General features: G+C 53.5%; 1 long non-coding RNA gene across 1 annotated transcript in view; it reads right to left on the bottom strand.

The window, feature by feature from the left end:
* Positions 1-472: 472 nt before the first annotated feature.
* Positions 473-12,262, bottom strand: part of LOC135184279 (uncharacterized) — a 127,364-nt gene continuing 115,574 nt past the window's right edge. Inside the window, exons 3-4 of the long non-coding RNA XR_010305949.1 lie at positions 11,022-11,200; positions 473-602 (exon numbers count right to left, since the gene is read on the bottom strand). This is a non-coding gene — a long non-coding RNA (uncharacterized LOC135184279). The remainder of the gene's footprint in view (positions 603-11,021; positions 11,201-12,262) is intronic.

Genomic DNA, 12,262 nt, shown 5'->3' with positions numbered 1-12,262 from the left:
GTGTGCTGTGTTTGCTGTGCTGTGTGCATCCGTGGCACAACCTGTGTGCCACTGCAGAGCTTGCCTTGTCTCACCTTACTTTTAAGCATTACCACAAACAGCTGCCTTTGAATCAAGGTGACAAAATCTTCTGCCTTGTACAAAATGTCCTGCCCGGCACAGATTGCTGAGGAACAGCAGCAGCAGGGTCCTTTGTGGTGCAGCCCTGAGCCCCTGCAAACCAGGGACACGGCAGCCAACTCTGCCCGTGGGGATGCTGAAGCCCCGGGAGATGGCTCAAGCTAAGCTCAGCCAGCAGCTGCAGGAAACCTTTTAGGCCGTCTGTGTGTGTAAGAGAATGCAGCTGACTCGGGGGCAGTGTTCAATGCCTCAGTGCCCACAGAGTGACCCATCAGCTGAGAGCAGAGCCTCCCAGCGCTGCTGCTCGCCTCTCCACGTCACTCACCTCTGCTGGGCCTCAGGAAGGGGAAGGGTGAAGCCAAGCTGCCCATGCCACTCTCTGGCATGATCTCCAGCCTGCTGTCCTCAGAAACACCCAAGCAATTGATGGACTTCGTAGGCCTCCAGCTTCACACTGCAGGGCCTGGGCACGCACCACCACCCTGTGAATACGTTGATTAGGGACTGTTAGTTGACTGTGACTGCGCCGCTCACCTGTGGCAAGCAGGAGGTCAGAGCGATCGATCACTGCTGCACTTTGTGCCCACTGATGACCTGCTCATTTCCTCCAGCCCCCAAGGCAGCAAAGTCATCCTTCAACTTGCTTTGTATGGGGTCTGAGGTGCAGGCTGCTGCCATCCGGGCAGAGAACCACCATGGCCCACGAGCCACCGCCAAGGTGATGGCAGATCCTTTGCCTGCCCTGCGGCACGCAGCTTAGCAAAGACGGCCGCAGGCCCGGGCTGGCTCTGCTCGGGCTGGCTCTGCTCAGGCTGCTGCCTGCTCGGGCTGCGGCGGCTCCCGGAGCAGTGCACCAGGTCTGGGTTGGGGAATTAACCCCGTGCGCACCGTGCAGCCTGCCTCGCTCGGCAGAGCTGTGCCCTGCTGCAGCCGGGCTGAGACTAGCCCTCCGCAGCGGAAGGGGACAAGGCACAAACGGAAGGGACGAGGGGGGCCCTGGCAGGAGAGTCCCTCAGCAGGGCAGCTCCCATGTCCCCGGGTGCTTCCCTGAGACCAGAGGAAAGAAGAAGCAGCAGCACCAGGGCCAGCAAGCTACTGCGCTTCAGAACCCCCAAGCCCTTCGCTCCCGGCCTCTCCTCCCTTGCCCAGGCGCACACCAGCTGCGCCAGCCCTGCGCTGCCCGAGCCTGGGGGCACCTCCTGCCAACAGGCTTGGCAGGGGCTGCCTCTCCGCGAAGTGCTGGGCTCGCTGCCCCCCGGCCGCAGCCCCAGCGAGCTCACTGGGCAGGCTCCGCAGCCGCGGCCGGAGCAAATGCACGGCGGCAGTGCGGGTCCAGCCCCTCCTCTCCTCCGGGGTGCAGGTCCCGCAGCAGGCAGCCGCAGCAGCCATGGCAGCGCTGGCTCCTAGGAGGTGCTTCTGGCCTGTAGCAAAGCCTCATCACGGAGCCGGGCAGCAAGCCCGAAGCGGCGCTGCGGCAGCCCGCAGGTGCCCTGCTCAGCGAGGAGGCCTCCTGCTGCCACCGCCGCAGCCGGGTCCGGCGGCAGGGCACGGACGGCACGGCACAGGCGGTGTGCAGCTTGTGACACTTGGCGAGGAGCGTGCCACCAAAGGTGCCCTGCAGGTCAGGACACTGCTCGCCAGAGGAGGTTGAATCAGTCAATAACCTGCAGCTGCCCAGGCTAGAGCACGCTGGAGAATCAGACCCACCAAGCTCTTGGTAGGTCACTGCTGCCTGTGGGCCAACCGCACTGCCCTGGTGTGCTGAACCCAGCCTGTCTTCTGCTGACAGCGAAGAGAAAACGATGGCCCAGCAAAGACAGCACAGCAGCCTGAAAACATTTAGCAATGTGCATACCTTGAGTGCCACAGAACACCCCCAAATCCTGGTGGAAATGCTCATAATGTGCCAGACATCTTGAACCCAGGAACTCCCTCCCCATGATCCCTGGGGAGCGAAAGCCTTCTGATTGTGCTCCCTAGCTTCCCCATAAAAGCCTCATTGTTACTGCAGCCCAGCCTTCACCAGGAGCCATGAGCATCGGGCCACAGCCTCCAGGGACACTCTCAAGCTGCACAAAACAAGTTTTTCAAACAGTTGAAGTATTTCCCAGCCCAGACTCTCACATTCTAGTTGTTTGTGCAGGGACAGTAACCCACCAAGCCCTGCCTCAAACACTGCTTGTTTAAACTCCACGGGGACAATTTTCACTGGCAATCCACACTGCTGTAACCTCTTGACAATTCAGGCCATTGTTAACAGGCAGACTCCACAGACCCAGTGTCAAGGAGTCATCCCTACTGCACAAAGCAGCAATCAGACAACAGATAATTGCTGCTTTCCCTGGACCTTCAGCTGGCACTTCTGGAACTGGTCTGGCTTTGGCAGTGCTTCATGAGATATGTGCAGCATCAACTCAACAGCTCTTAGCTGCCATCACGCTTTGTGATGAAGGGGAATTGGCTTGGCTCCGTGGCCCTGTAGAAGCTGCATCTCACGGAGGGGCCTGGGCCTCCCTGTGGGCATCAGTACCAGAGTGCCAACCACTGCTCAGCTTCATTGCGTGGCGCCCAGAGAATGCCAGCTGCAAGGGTTGGTGTCCGTGGTCAAATTTTGCAGTGGCCATGCCCACAGTCCCTCTCTTCTCACCAGGCAGCACCAAAGTGGAAAGAGGCCATTGCAAAATTGCTCACTCTACTTAACCTTCTCCCCTGGGGGTCATGGTGTGTGCACTGACAGGCTGGGTGCAGGGACTGGATACCATCAGGTAGGGCATGAAGTATGCCACTGGGACACTGCAGCTGCCATGATAGCCTCTGAAGGTGTCTGTCTTGTCCACTGCTGGCTTGCAATGGGACACCACAGCCAGAAGCTCCGTAAGAGCAGCTCAGGCTTCCCAAGCCTCACCATACAAGTCTCCCCTTTCCAGGAGGCTTCTGCCAGCCTCTCCAACATGCTTTATATGGACCTAGACCCATTGTGACCTCCCTGCTCACAGCAAGAGGCTGGCAGCCTGAGATGTGCTGCTTTGGGGACTGGGTGCATAGCTGCTTCCTGCAGGGACAGCAGGAGCCTGCCCACCTGGTCCCAGTCAGTCCCATGGGAGCCACTGAGCAGCAACTTTCTTCCCTGAAGCACAGCATCTCCCCAGTTCCACCTAAAACCAGTGCTGACCCTTCAATACCTCACATAGAACCACAGATATAAAACACCTTTCCCTCTGTTCTAATCCTAATCATAGGATCAACCAGGTTGGAAGAGACCTCCAAGCTCATCCAGCCCAACCTAGCACACAGCCCTGGCCAGTCAACCAGACCATGGCACTAAGTGCCCCAGGCTGTGCTTCAACACCTCCAGGCACAGCGAGTCTACCACCTCCCTGGGCAGCCCATTCCAATGCCAATCACTCTGTCAAGAACTTCCTCTTAACATCCAACCTAGACCTCCCCCGGCACAGCTTAAGGCTGTGTCCCCTTGTTCTGTTGCTGCTTGCCTGAGCTAATCAAGACACTCACTTGCTAGGTTAGTACCAACTAATAAAACACTAAATAAAGGCTGACAAATTCCTGGCTTCTGTTCATGCTGGATTTCTTTCTCAGCATGTTGGAGGCACTGGCACTTCTACTCTTTGCTGAGAAGGTCGGGGCCATTCCAAACCACAAGCACAGGTCACAGGGACACTCCAGCCACAATGCCTCAGCTTCCCCATGCATCTCATGAGGGAAAAATATCACCAGTTTGAGTCCCCACTTAGCACCATGGAGTGTTTGGTGGGTTTGAATGGGGGGCCCTTCAGAAGGCAGCTTTTGGGTGGCTTGCTCTGCAAAGGTGCTAAAACAAACAGAACTGGAAGTAGAGAGGAATTTCTGGAGTGCCTGGCACCAAACGTGGCGTCTGCCAGGCCCCCAATGAGCTGCAGCAGGCCGCTGTGTGCCAAGCAGGCATAGCCCTTTCACGGGTGTCTAAATACACACTGCTGAGTGAGGAAATAAAGGGCTCTGAAACTGCTCATGCCTTCAGCTTGTGATTAAGTGGCTCTAGCCCAGACAGCCCTTACCTCCCTGGACCTCGAGGGGCTTTGGGCAGGGAGATAGATGCCACAACCACCCAGCTGCCCTCCTTGCACACTACGAAGCTCTTTGCTTTGTGGCAGCATCTGCTGTGAACAGGCAGCTGCAGAAAGCATGCAGCGCAGCAGCATCTGATCCCTCGCATGGCCCTGTGGCCCGGTTTGGGCTGCTCTGCCAACGCAGGCACTGCAGTGCCAGGTCTTGTTCAGGCACATCTCCAGAGTGCCTTCTACAGGGAATGGGAGAGGATCATTCACCCAGCGCCCAGCAGGGAAGCCCAGCCCAAACATGTCCAAGAGCAGGGAATATGTGATTTGTACAGATGGGAAGAGCCCCAGAAGCCTTTGGAAATCTGGTGCAGATCAAACGTGCCTGGCAAGGTTCTGTTCTTCCACCTTAACCTTGCCTCTGCAGCCTCTCCAGTGCCCGCTGGCAAGGCAGGAACAGAGATCACAGGATCACAGAGTCACGGTGCCCACTGCCACTTGTTTTCAGTGTGGCCCTCCTCCAGCCTTTGCTCCAGCTATGGACATTCTGGCAAGCTTGAAGGTGCCAACTTGGAAAGAACAGGCTTGGGTAGCCATGCTGGAAAGGTTTCCTGTGCAACTGTCCCCAGTCTGCTGCTGGGGTGTGCAACACAGAGCAGGAGGCTTCTTGCCAGCAGATCTGGAGCTAAGGCTCTTGAGCTGGGGAGCAGAGGCGCCTTAAGGCTGCCCTCACTCCTGTTGATAAAGATGTGCACGGCAATGTCAGGAGGACACAACCAGGCTCTGCATGGGCAAGCTGGAGCAGAGGAGGTGCCGTGGGAACAGAGGGAAAACTTTTTGACAGTGAGGGTGACAAAGCACGGGAGCAGGCTGCCCAGAGGGCTTGTGGAGTCCCCTTCTCTGGAGACATGCAAAACCTGTGACCTTGAGTTGGAGGCAGTTACAGTTTCTGTTGCAGAGCTGTGATTTCCTGGCCTTCAAGTCGGGCTGTTGTGTGAGGAGACAGGTGAAGGAAGGAGCTCTGTAGCAGTCACAGTCTCTGGGGACAAGGACGGGTGGCAGCGTCACCAGGAAGCCTTGGTGCCTCCCCCTGTATGGAGTTCCTGACAGTTAAGACATGTAATTTATAAGTGTCTCAAGAGATCTTTACTTCCTAGAGGACTGAAGCATGTAGAGCTCTGCAGACAGAGTGTTTGGCTCTGGCTGAAGATGAAGCCCTGCAGCTGCCCAGACCACCACGTTCCCAAGGGGGGATGGACACAGCTGCTACGCGAGGGCCCTTGCCGAGGTCCAGCCCTGAGCACCCAACGAGAGATCGCAGCCCCAGCTGGAGCTCTTCCACTGAAGAGATGCAACTGGAACTGCTCTCAGTAGAGCTACATTTGGCGTTTTATCTGACCTGCTCTGATCTTTGCCACAACCTCTGGCAGGTCTTCAATGCATCCACGTCTTTATATCAGAGCAGTCAATCCCACATGCAGCCAATTAGGTCCAGACATAGCTTGTTGACCATAATATTGCACAGACATTCTAGCAAGCTTTCAGCAAGGGAGGGTGGCTCTGCAATGTCACTTTCTAGTGGGGAGCATGTTGACTGCACTGCAGAAATGTCTCAGAGAGGAAAACACATCCCAGAATGACAATCCAAGCCCAGACCTCCCTTGTAGACATCATGCTGGCTCTGTACATTCAACAGGGTCCCAGCACTGCTCCTCCTCCCTGGGCACAGCATGTGGGGCAGGAATCTCACCAGACCTGTGCGATCAGGTTTGTCACCCAATAGCCTCATCAGCTGCCACTGTCACTGCGTGACACACACCCAACCTGTCTGGATTACCAGAAGCAAAGAGGTAGCAGTGCCAGTGAAAACTTCTGGCTCCATTCATTCTGCTTGGGCCCCCAAGTAAGGCTGGGAGGGCAGCCAGTGCAGCTGGGGGATTGCTTCACTGCCTGTGCACCCTCATTGCTTCTGTACTGGTGCAGTGTGGTGCAGTCACTGTTTGCAATTGTATCAAAAGCTCCTCTTTGGGTAGTTTGCAGTTGGAGATGCATCCTCCACCTGCTCACAGTGTCAAATAATTCCTGCTTGGGCGTGGATGACAAACTAAATTGCCTTCTGTTCAGATAACTCTGGAACAGCACAGGTCTTCCACAAGTGGAGCAGAGGCACTGGGAACATGTTACCACTTGCTTTTGAGCTGTGAGGTACAGGCTGCTGGCACTGCTGCTTGTCACAGTCTCCTGTTCACCATGGAGGTTGCCATGCTGGTGCCAGGGAAGAAGCACATCTCCTCCTGTGGGGTGTTTCTTTCTGATGGAAGGAGCCAGTCTTGGTGCCAATTGCACCAAGTCTTGGTGCTCTATTTGTTTGCTCCCCTGCCAGAGAGAGGATTTCCTGAGTTTGAGGGGCTTGGTGGCAGCAGGAGAAACTTCAAGCCAATTGTCTCACATCTGGAGAGGTCTCCTCAGAAGAAGCACTCCTCCTCCTCACACCTTCTAAGGACAAGACAGCTGTGCAGATGGTCCTCAGCCTTGCCACAGCGCAAATGTTGCAACAAAAAGTCCAGGAGCAGCAGCATTCCATCCCTGCGTCCTGGTGCTAGGCTAAGTGTAGAGTATTCTCATACAGCAAAGGGTCTGGGCAAGGAGGCCACAGGACCTCTAATGAACTTCAGATGGCTTTGCTTCCCAAGTGCCATTCTGTCAGACCAAGATGCTTTGGCAAACTCTTTTTGTTTGACCTTGTTGGTTTTTTTTAAGGAGAAAAATGTAACAAGCGTTAGGACTAAAACACCTAGGGTTTAATTGTCTGCATAGGTTGCTTTTGAAAGACAGAACTTGCCTAAACAAGGCAGAAGAATTTATTTAGTGAATTTTCCTTTGTGGAGAATTTCAACATTTTGAGGTTTTGTTCTGAATTGGAATGAAAACAAATTTCTAAATCTCAAAATTGTCTGTGGGACACAATTTCCATTCTCTGGCCAGCCCAAGTTTCGGGCCAGAAGATGTATGAGAGCTCTCCTTGCAGGAAGCCCTTTAGGAAAAGCCTCTCTGAAGGGCTCTTCTGTTGTCAACACAGTGATAAAGTCTGTCTGTCTGAGGTGGCATTTCACAGCTGAAAGCTTCTCCAGGTCTCAGGAAGCCTCCACAAGTTCCCTGACATCCTGACTTGGGAAAGGCTTTGTTAACTCCGTGCATCTGCTGTGCCCATTTCCTGGCATTGATGCTAATCACAGTAGTCACTCACTTGGCACAGCCCACAGAACTGACCCCATACCTGTTTCTCTTGCCTAGCTTCAGCTGCCCTGCTCCGAGCCGTTTCAACGACAGCTCAGCAGCTTTGCACTGCTTTTTTCACGGTGGGCACTGTCTGTGTGAATCGTCTCACAGAACAGAATCTGCACCATAGAAACTCTTAGATGGGATTTTAAATATTTACAGCAAATGATCCTGCCCCAAAACCAGAACTGATACTTTCCAAACAAGATGAATTTGCACCAGTGAGTAAGGATCCCTAGGAGCCTGCTGCCAGCGCCATTCTCCAGGGAGTGCTTTGCATCCACAGTGCCATAAGCAGGAGCACAACCCAGCCTGCTTCATGGCAGCTTCCGTGTGTCGTGCAGGTATGGAGAAGCCTGATGCTGGAATAAATTAACAGCAATAGATTGCAAGTTAATCTCACAGCCCATTAAAGAAACCCCTGCATGCCCTGGAGCTCTTTGCTGCCTGTCTCTGGCTGTGTTGTGTGCTGGGTGGCGTTGGTGTGCACCGTGCTGATATGTTGTGGAGAGTTCTGCTCCCCCAGAAAGCAGAGGCTTTGTGTGCCCAGGAGAAAGCTGAGCTGAGCACACGCTCTGCAGACAGTTTATCTGTAGCTGCAGACTCGGCCAGGTCAGCTCTGTGGCAGTTCTGCTAAACACAGAGGTAAAAAGCAGATCAGTGTCTGGGCACTGGAGAGCAACTCACTGAAACTGCTTGGAAGCTGTTGGAGCAAAGCTGTAAGTGAAACAACTGCATCTGCAGTCCCTAACAGTGCATGAGGATCAAACCCATGCCCAGGTGTGACTCTGATCTGTTCTTGTCTTTCACCGTGATGCCTCTGACCAATTATCTCAGTGGAACACAGGAAGTTATTGAAAGCACACTTGGCACTTGCTGTATTCATTGCAGAATCAGCAGCATAAATCTGTCAAGCTGCCGCCATGAGCTGCTGCATCGTGAGGTGTGTGCTAAATCATCACAAGAGGCATCACCCTCTGAAGGACTGGGGCAGGCAGAACAAACCAAACTGCATGCTAAATCCATCACGAAGTGACACAGAGGAGCGCAGGCAGCCGAATCAGTGCCTCTCTGTCGCTTCCTCGTGCACCATCTTTTCTGGCCTCATTGCCCCGTGGAGTGAGCTGTTGCTCTGCACATAGGAGCCACCTCCTTCCCTAGCCTGCATCTCAACACTCCTGGGGTTTGCTCTCTTTAGAAGCCCTCTGCAGCACAGGAATGCTGCTATCCCCCATTTCATACAGGTAGCTGAGGTGAAAGTTAGGAGGCTGCCGGAGTGCAGGCAGCTGAACGCCACCTCTGTCTCCAGCTGAGCCATCTCCTTTCCCTTCTGAAAGACTGAAAGCTCAGATGGGTCTGCAGAAGAACATTCCCATCCTCTAGTTTGCCAAGGTGCGTGCCTCCAGTGAGCAGATGAGTGCAGAAGGCAGCACTCAGCCCTCTGATGCAGGGCAGCAGGTGCCTGCTGCTCCAGAACTCCTCAGCAGCCCGCGTAACTGCAGCCCTTGGACTTGACAGCTCAGCTTTCCTCCTGTGCTAGAATGCGTGGCACCCAATGCCCATCTGATTAGACACCTAGATTCAGCAGTAAACAATCCTGACCTCAACCTGCTCCCCCCTTGTCCCTAACACACGCTCTCCTCATTCCCGCTGGGAGGCTGCCCAGGCACACACATCCCACCACCACCAAGCAGCTGTGCCTGCGCTGCAGCTCGGCTCAGTTCCAGCTCTTGCCCTCTTGCAAGGGGAGCTGCTTCTGGAGAGTAGGGGGTCTAGCAGGAGGTGAGCTCTGTGCCGGGAAGGACCTGTTGGTAGTTCTCAAGTGCTAAACAGTAATTCATCTGTTTGATACCAGCAAATCCATCAGCCGAGTCCTGGGCTCCCTCATACTGAGTGCAGCCATCCCAGAGTCCTTCATCAACCTTTTCCCTCTGCAGTCTGCCTCTGCCCCTGTGCCTGGAAAAGCTCCCTCCAGGTGTTCTGGTTGCTCTCTTACTCTTGTGCTCTGTTAGCATCCCTAAAAGGGACTGTCAGAAGCACTCTGTGTTGGTCTCCCTCTGCTCTACCTGCAGCGTGGCCTGCCTCTGACGAGGGTGAGCATAAACCAGGTGTCTGCCTTTGACCTCTCCAAACTGAAGCAAAAAAAAGATGTGCAAAATGAACACAACCTGGAGATTTATTCTAAGGGAAGTGGGACAAGAATGGTCCCAGGAAGATGGCAGTAGAGGAATCCCTGGATTCCTGGGCAAAACCTGTCTCACTGAATCTGTGGTCAGCATTTGAAGCAAGCACTTGGCCATCCCATCAGCTGTACAGATTCTGACCGGCAGAGCTCCACGTGGCTGGCACAGACAGCTCCTCTGTGGCTTCTGTTGGCACTTGGGCATCTGAAGGTGTGGTAACACATCAACTGTACATCACAGGATGCAAACCACTGCTCTTTTGGGTTCTACCTGCAATGCTGTCTTTTTCTATTTAGAGTGCAAATCTGTGAGTTAACAGGAAGAATGCTTTATAAAGCAGCAAGCATGGTTAAAGTGCTTGAAAGAGAAGATGACATTGCTCAGCTGAGTGGAAGTGAGAGAGAGGCAACTATCCAGCTTGGAGGGGAAAAAGATTTGTTCAGGAAGCCAGAGAAATATTTGTCTGGGAGCCATGGGAGAAAATGAAGAAAAGTATGCTTCATTGTAAGTATCAACACCATCCTGGAGCACTGAGAGCTAGCAGGCTGCAAAACAGCTCCTGCAGGGAAGCTCTTGACCCTATCTAGCAGAGATTTTCTTACAGCTAAAGAAGAAATCCATACATTGAGTAATTAAACCAGGATCCTATTCCCACACAGAACACACAGACAGAATAGTAACAGCCCTCAGGAGCAGGAGGCATCATACAGAACTAGCTGCCTGAGGAGACAAGTCTAAACCGCTGCTGATAGCCAGCCAGCTGCGGGCTCTAATCTGCAACCCTGCCAGCAGGAAATAAAGGGGAGAATTAATTGAGACACTACAAAAGCAATAAGGAAGGAGAAGAAATACAATGTCTGTGACACAAAGTCAATACCTTGATCTTCTGCCTTGTCCAGCTCCTTTCACAGTGTAGAAGGAGCTGGTTGGCAGTGCCACGGTGCAAGAAGTCTACTGCATGGTTTCCTGCACCTTTCCTGAGCAAGCAGGTGCTCAGAATTGCACATTCCAGCTAACAAAGAACAGCTCAGGCTTACCGTCAGCAGAGGCAGCCACAGCAGCAGCAACGGTTGGTGCGTGGCAGCAGCCTTGAGCATCACCAACTGTATGCCCTGGCCTGCTGCACGCTGCAGTTTACAAACACAGGTACCAGCTGGAGGAGTTTAAAACCTTCATCTTATTTGCTTCTAAAATTTAGGTTTGATTTAAAATTTGCTCTGTTCCAGAAAAGATTTTTTGGGTATGCTTTTCTTTGCCACTGTGAGGAACATGACTGCTTGCAACGTGGAAAGCAAAGCATGTGCAAGACAAGAATCAGAGACAAGCAAGAAAGACAGGGGAGAAAGAGACCCTTAGCATTCCTGGAAGCTTCACTTGCCTTTACCTCTTTGTAAGGTGAAGCTTGATTTACTGCTGAGCCCCTCCACACTTGGAAAACGTAGGTGAAGATGCAGAGCATGCTGGATTGCCTCAAAACTTCAGACATTTCAGAGTTGTTGTTTGGCATCTGGCTCCTGAGCCTCGCGGTGCCTTTGGACCACATTTCCAGGCTTTTCCCCGCAACTGGAAGAATGAGAAATTCATTGTTAAAAAAGCAAAGTGAGTGAGCCCTGCGAGGAGCTTCCAGGAGCTGAGGTGTGGAGAAAAGGCCCACCCCAGACTCGCAATAAAATCATGAGAATTGAAAACCCCAGACTTCAGAAGCTGCTCCAAGCTTTCTGCTGTGCGTATGGAAAAGCAGAGTGTTGTCAGAACTCGTTAGCTAATGCCATAAAGCACTCAGAAGAACAACGATAGCTGTTATTTAGGGGGAAACCAAAGTGTAAAGTGTTTTACATATAAATCTGCGCTTCAGAAGAGCACCATTAAACACACAAGATTGAGCCCTGGATTACTGCAGGATAATAAAGAGCTTTTAAACACAGCCATAAGTCAATCTGCATGAAAATGACTCAGCAGTGCCTGGACCGAGCTGGAAGCAGAGCCTCTGGAAGCGATTAGGCGTGGAATGGCTCCCGTCGTGCCTCCCTCTGTCGATCTGCTTGGGACGGTGCTCTTGCAGAGCAGCCTGGGGCTGGGCAATCGCAGTGTGGCTCTGCACCTCTGCAACCAGCCTGCCTTCCGCTCAGGAGCAGAGCAAAAGGTGGTGGCAGGGCTTTTGTGGGCAGTGATGGATGGTGGCGCTGGTGGCAGGGGCTCTGTGGGCAGCTAGGGGTGGTGGTGCTAGTGGCGGGGGTTCTGTGGGCAGCGATGGGTAACACCTTGAACCAGACTGCTATGACATATCTGATGTGGCCATACCTGTGTATGGCAGTGATTTCAGGGGAGTCTGACTAGCTGTGGCCTAGCTATATGGACAGATCACCCCCACTAGGAGGCAGAGCCCACTTGGTGCCAAGGCGTGCTCACTCTGCTGGCACTGCAACAGTTCACACATGTTGAAATGTTCCTGTGCTGGCCATGGCTGCTCTGGAGCTGGTCCTGTCCCACACGCTGCACAGCTGCCTGGAACCTGCTGGTCCATTCCTCCCTGAGAGCAAAGAGAGCGCTGCTGTTTGCCAGCAGAGACTTCAAACGAGCGAGCTGCCAGCGCCCGCAGCTCGTGTCCACGGGCACGGCTCTGAA

This window comes from Pogoniulus pusillus, chromosome 20 (genome assembly GCF_015220805.1).
Source record: "Pogoniulus pusillus isolate bPogPus1 chromosome 20, bPogPus1.pri, whole genome shotgun sequence".
In the NCBI taxonomy this organism is placed as follows: Eukaryota; Metazoa; Chordata; class Aves; order Piciformes; family Lybiidae; genus Pogoniulus; species Pogoniulus pusillus.
The sequence above is the reverse complement of the archived record's forward strand: the minus strand, read 5'-3'. Positions and strand labels throughout refer to the sequence as shown.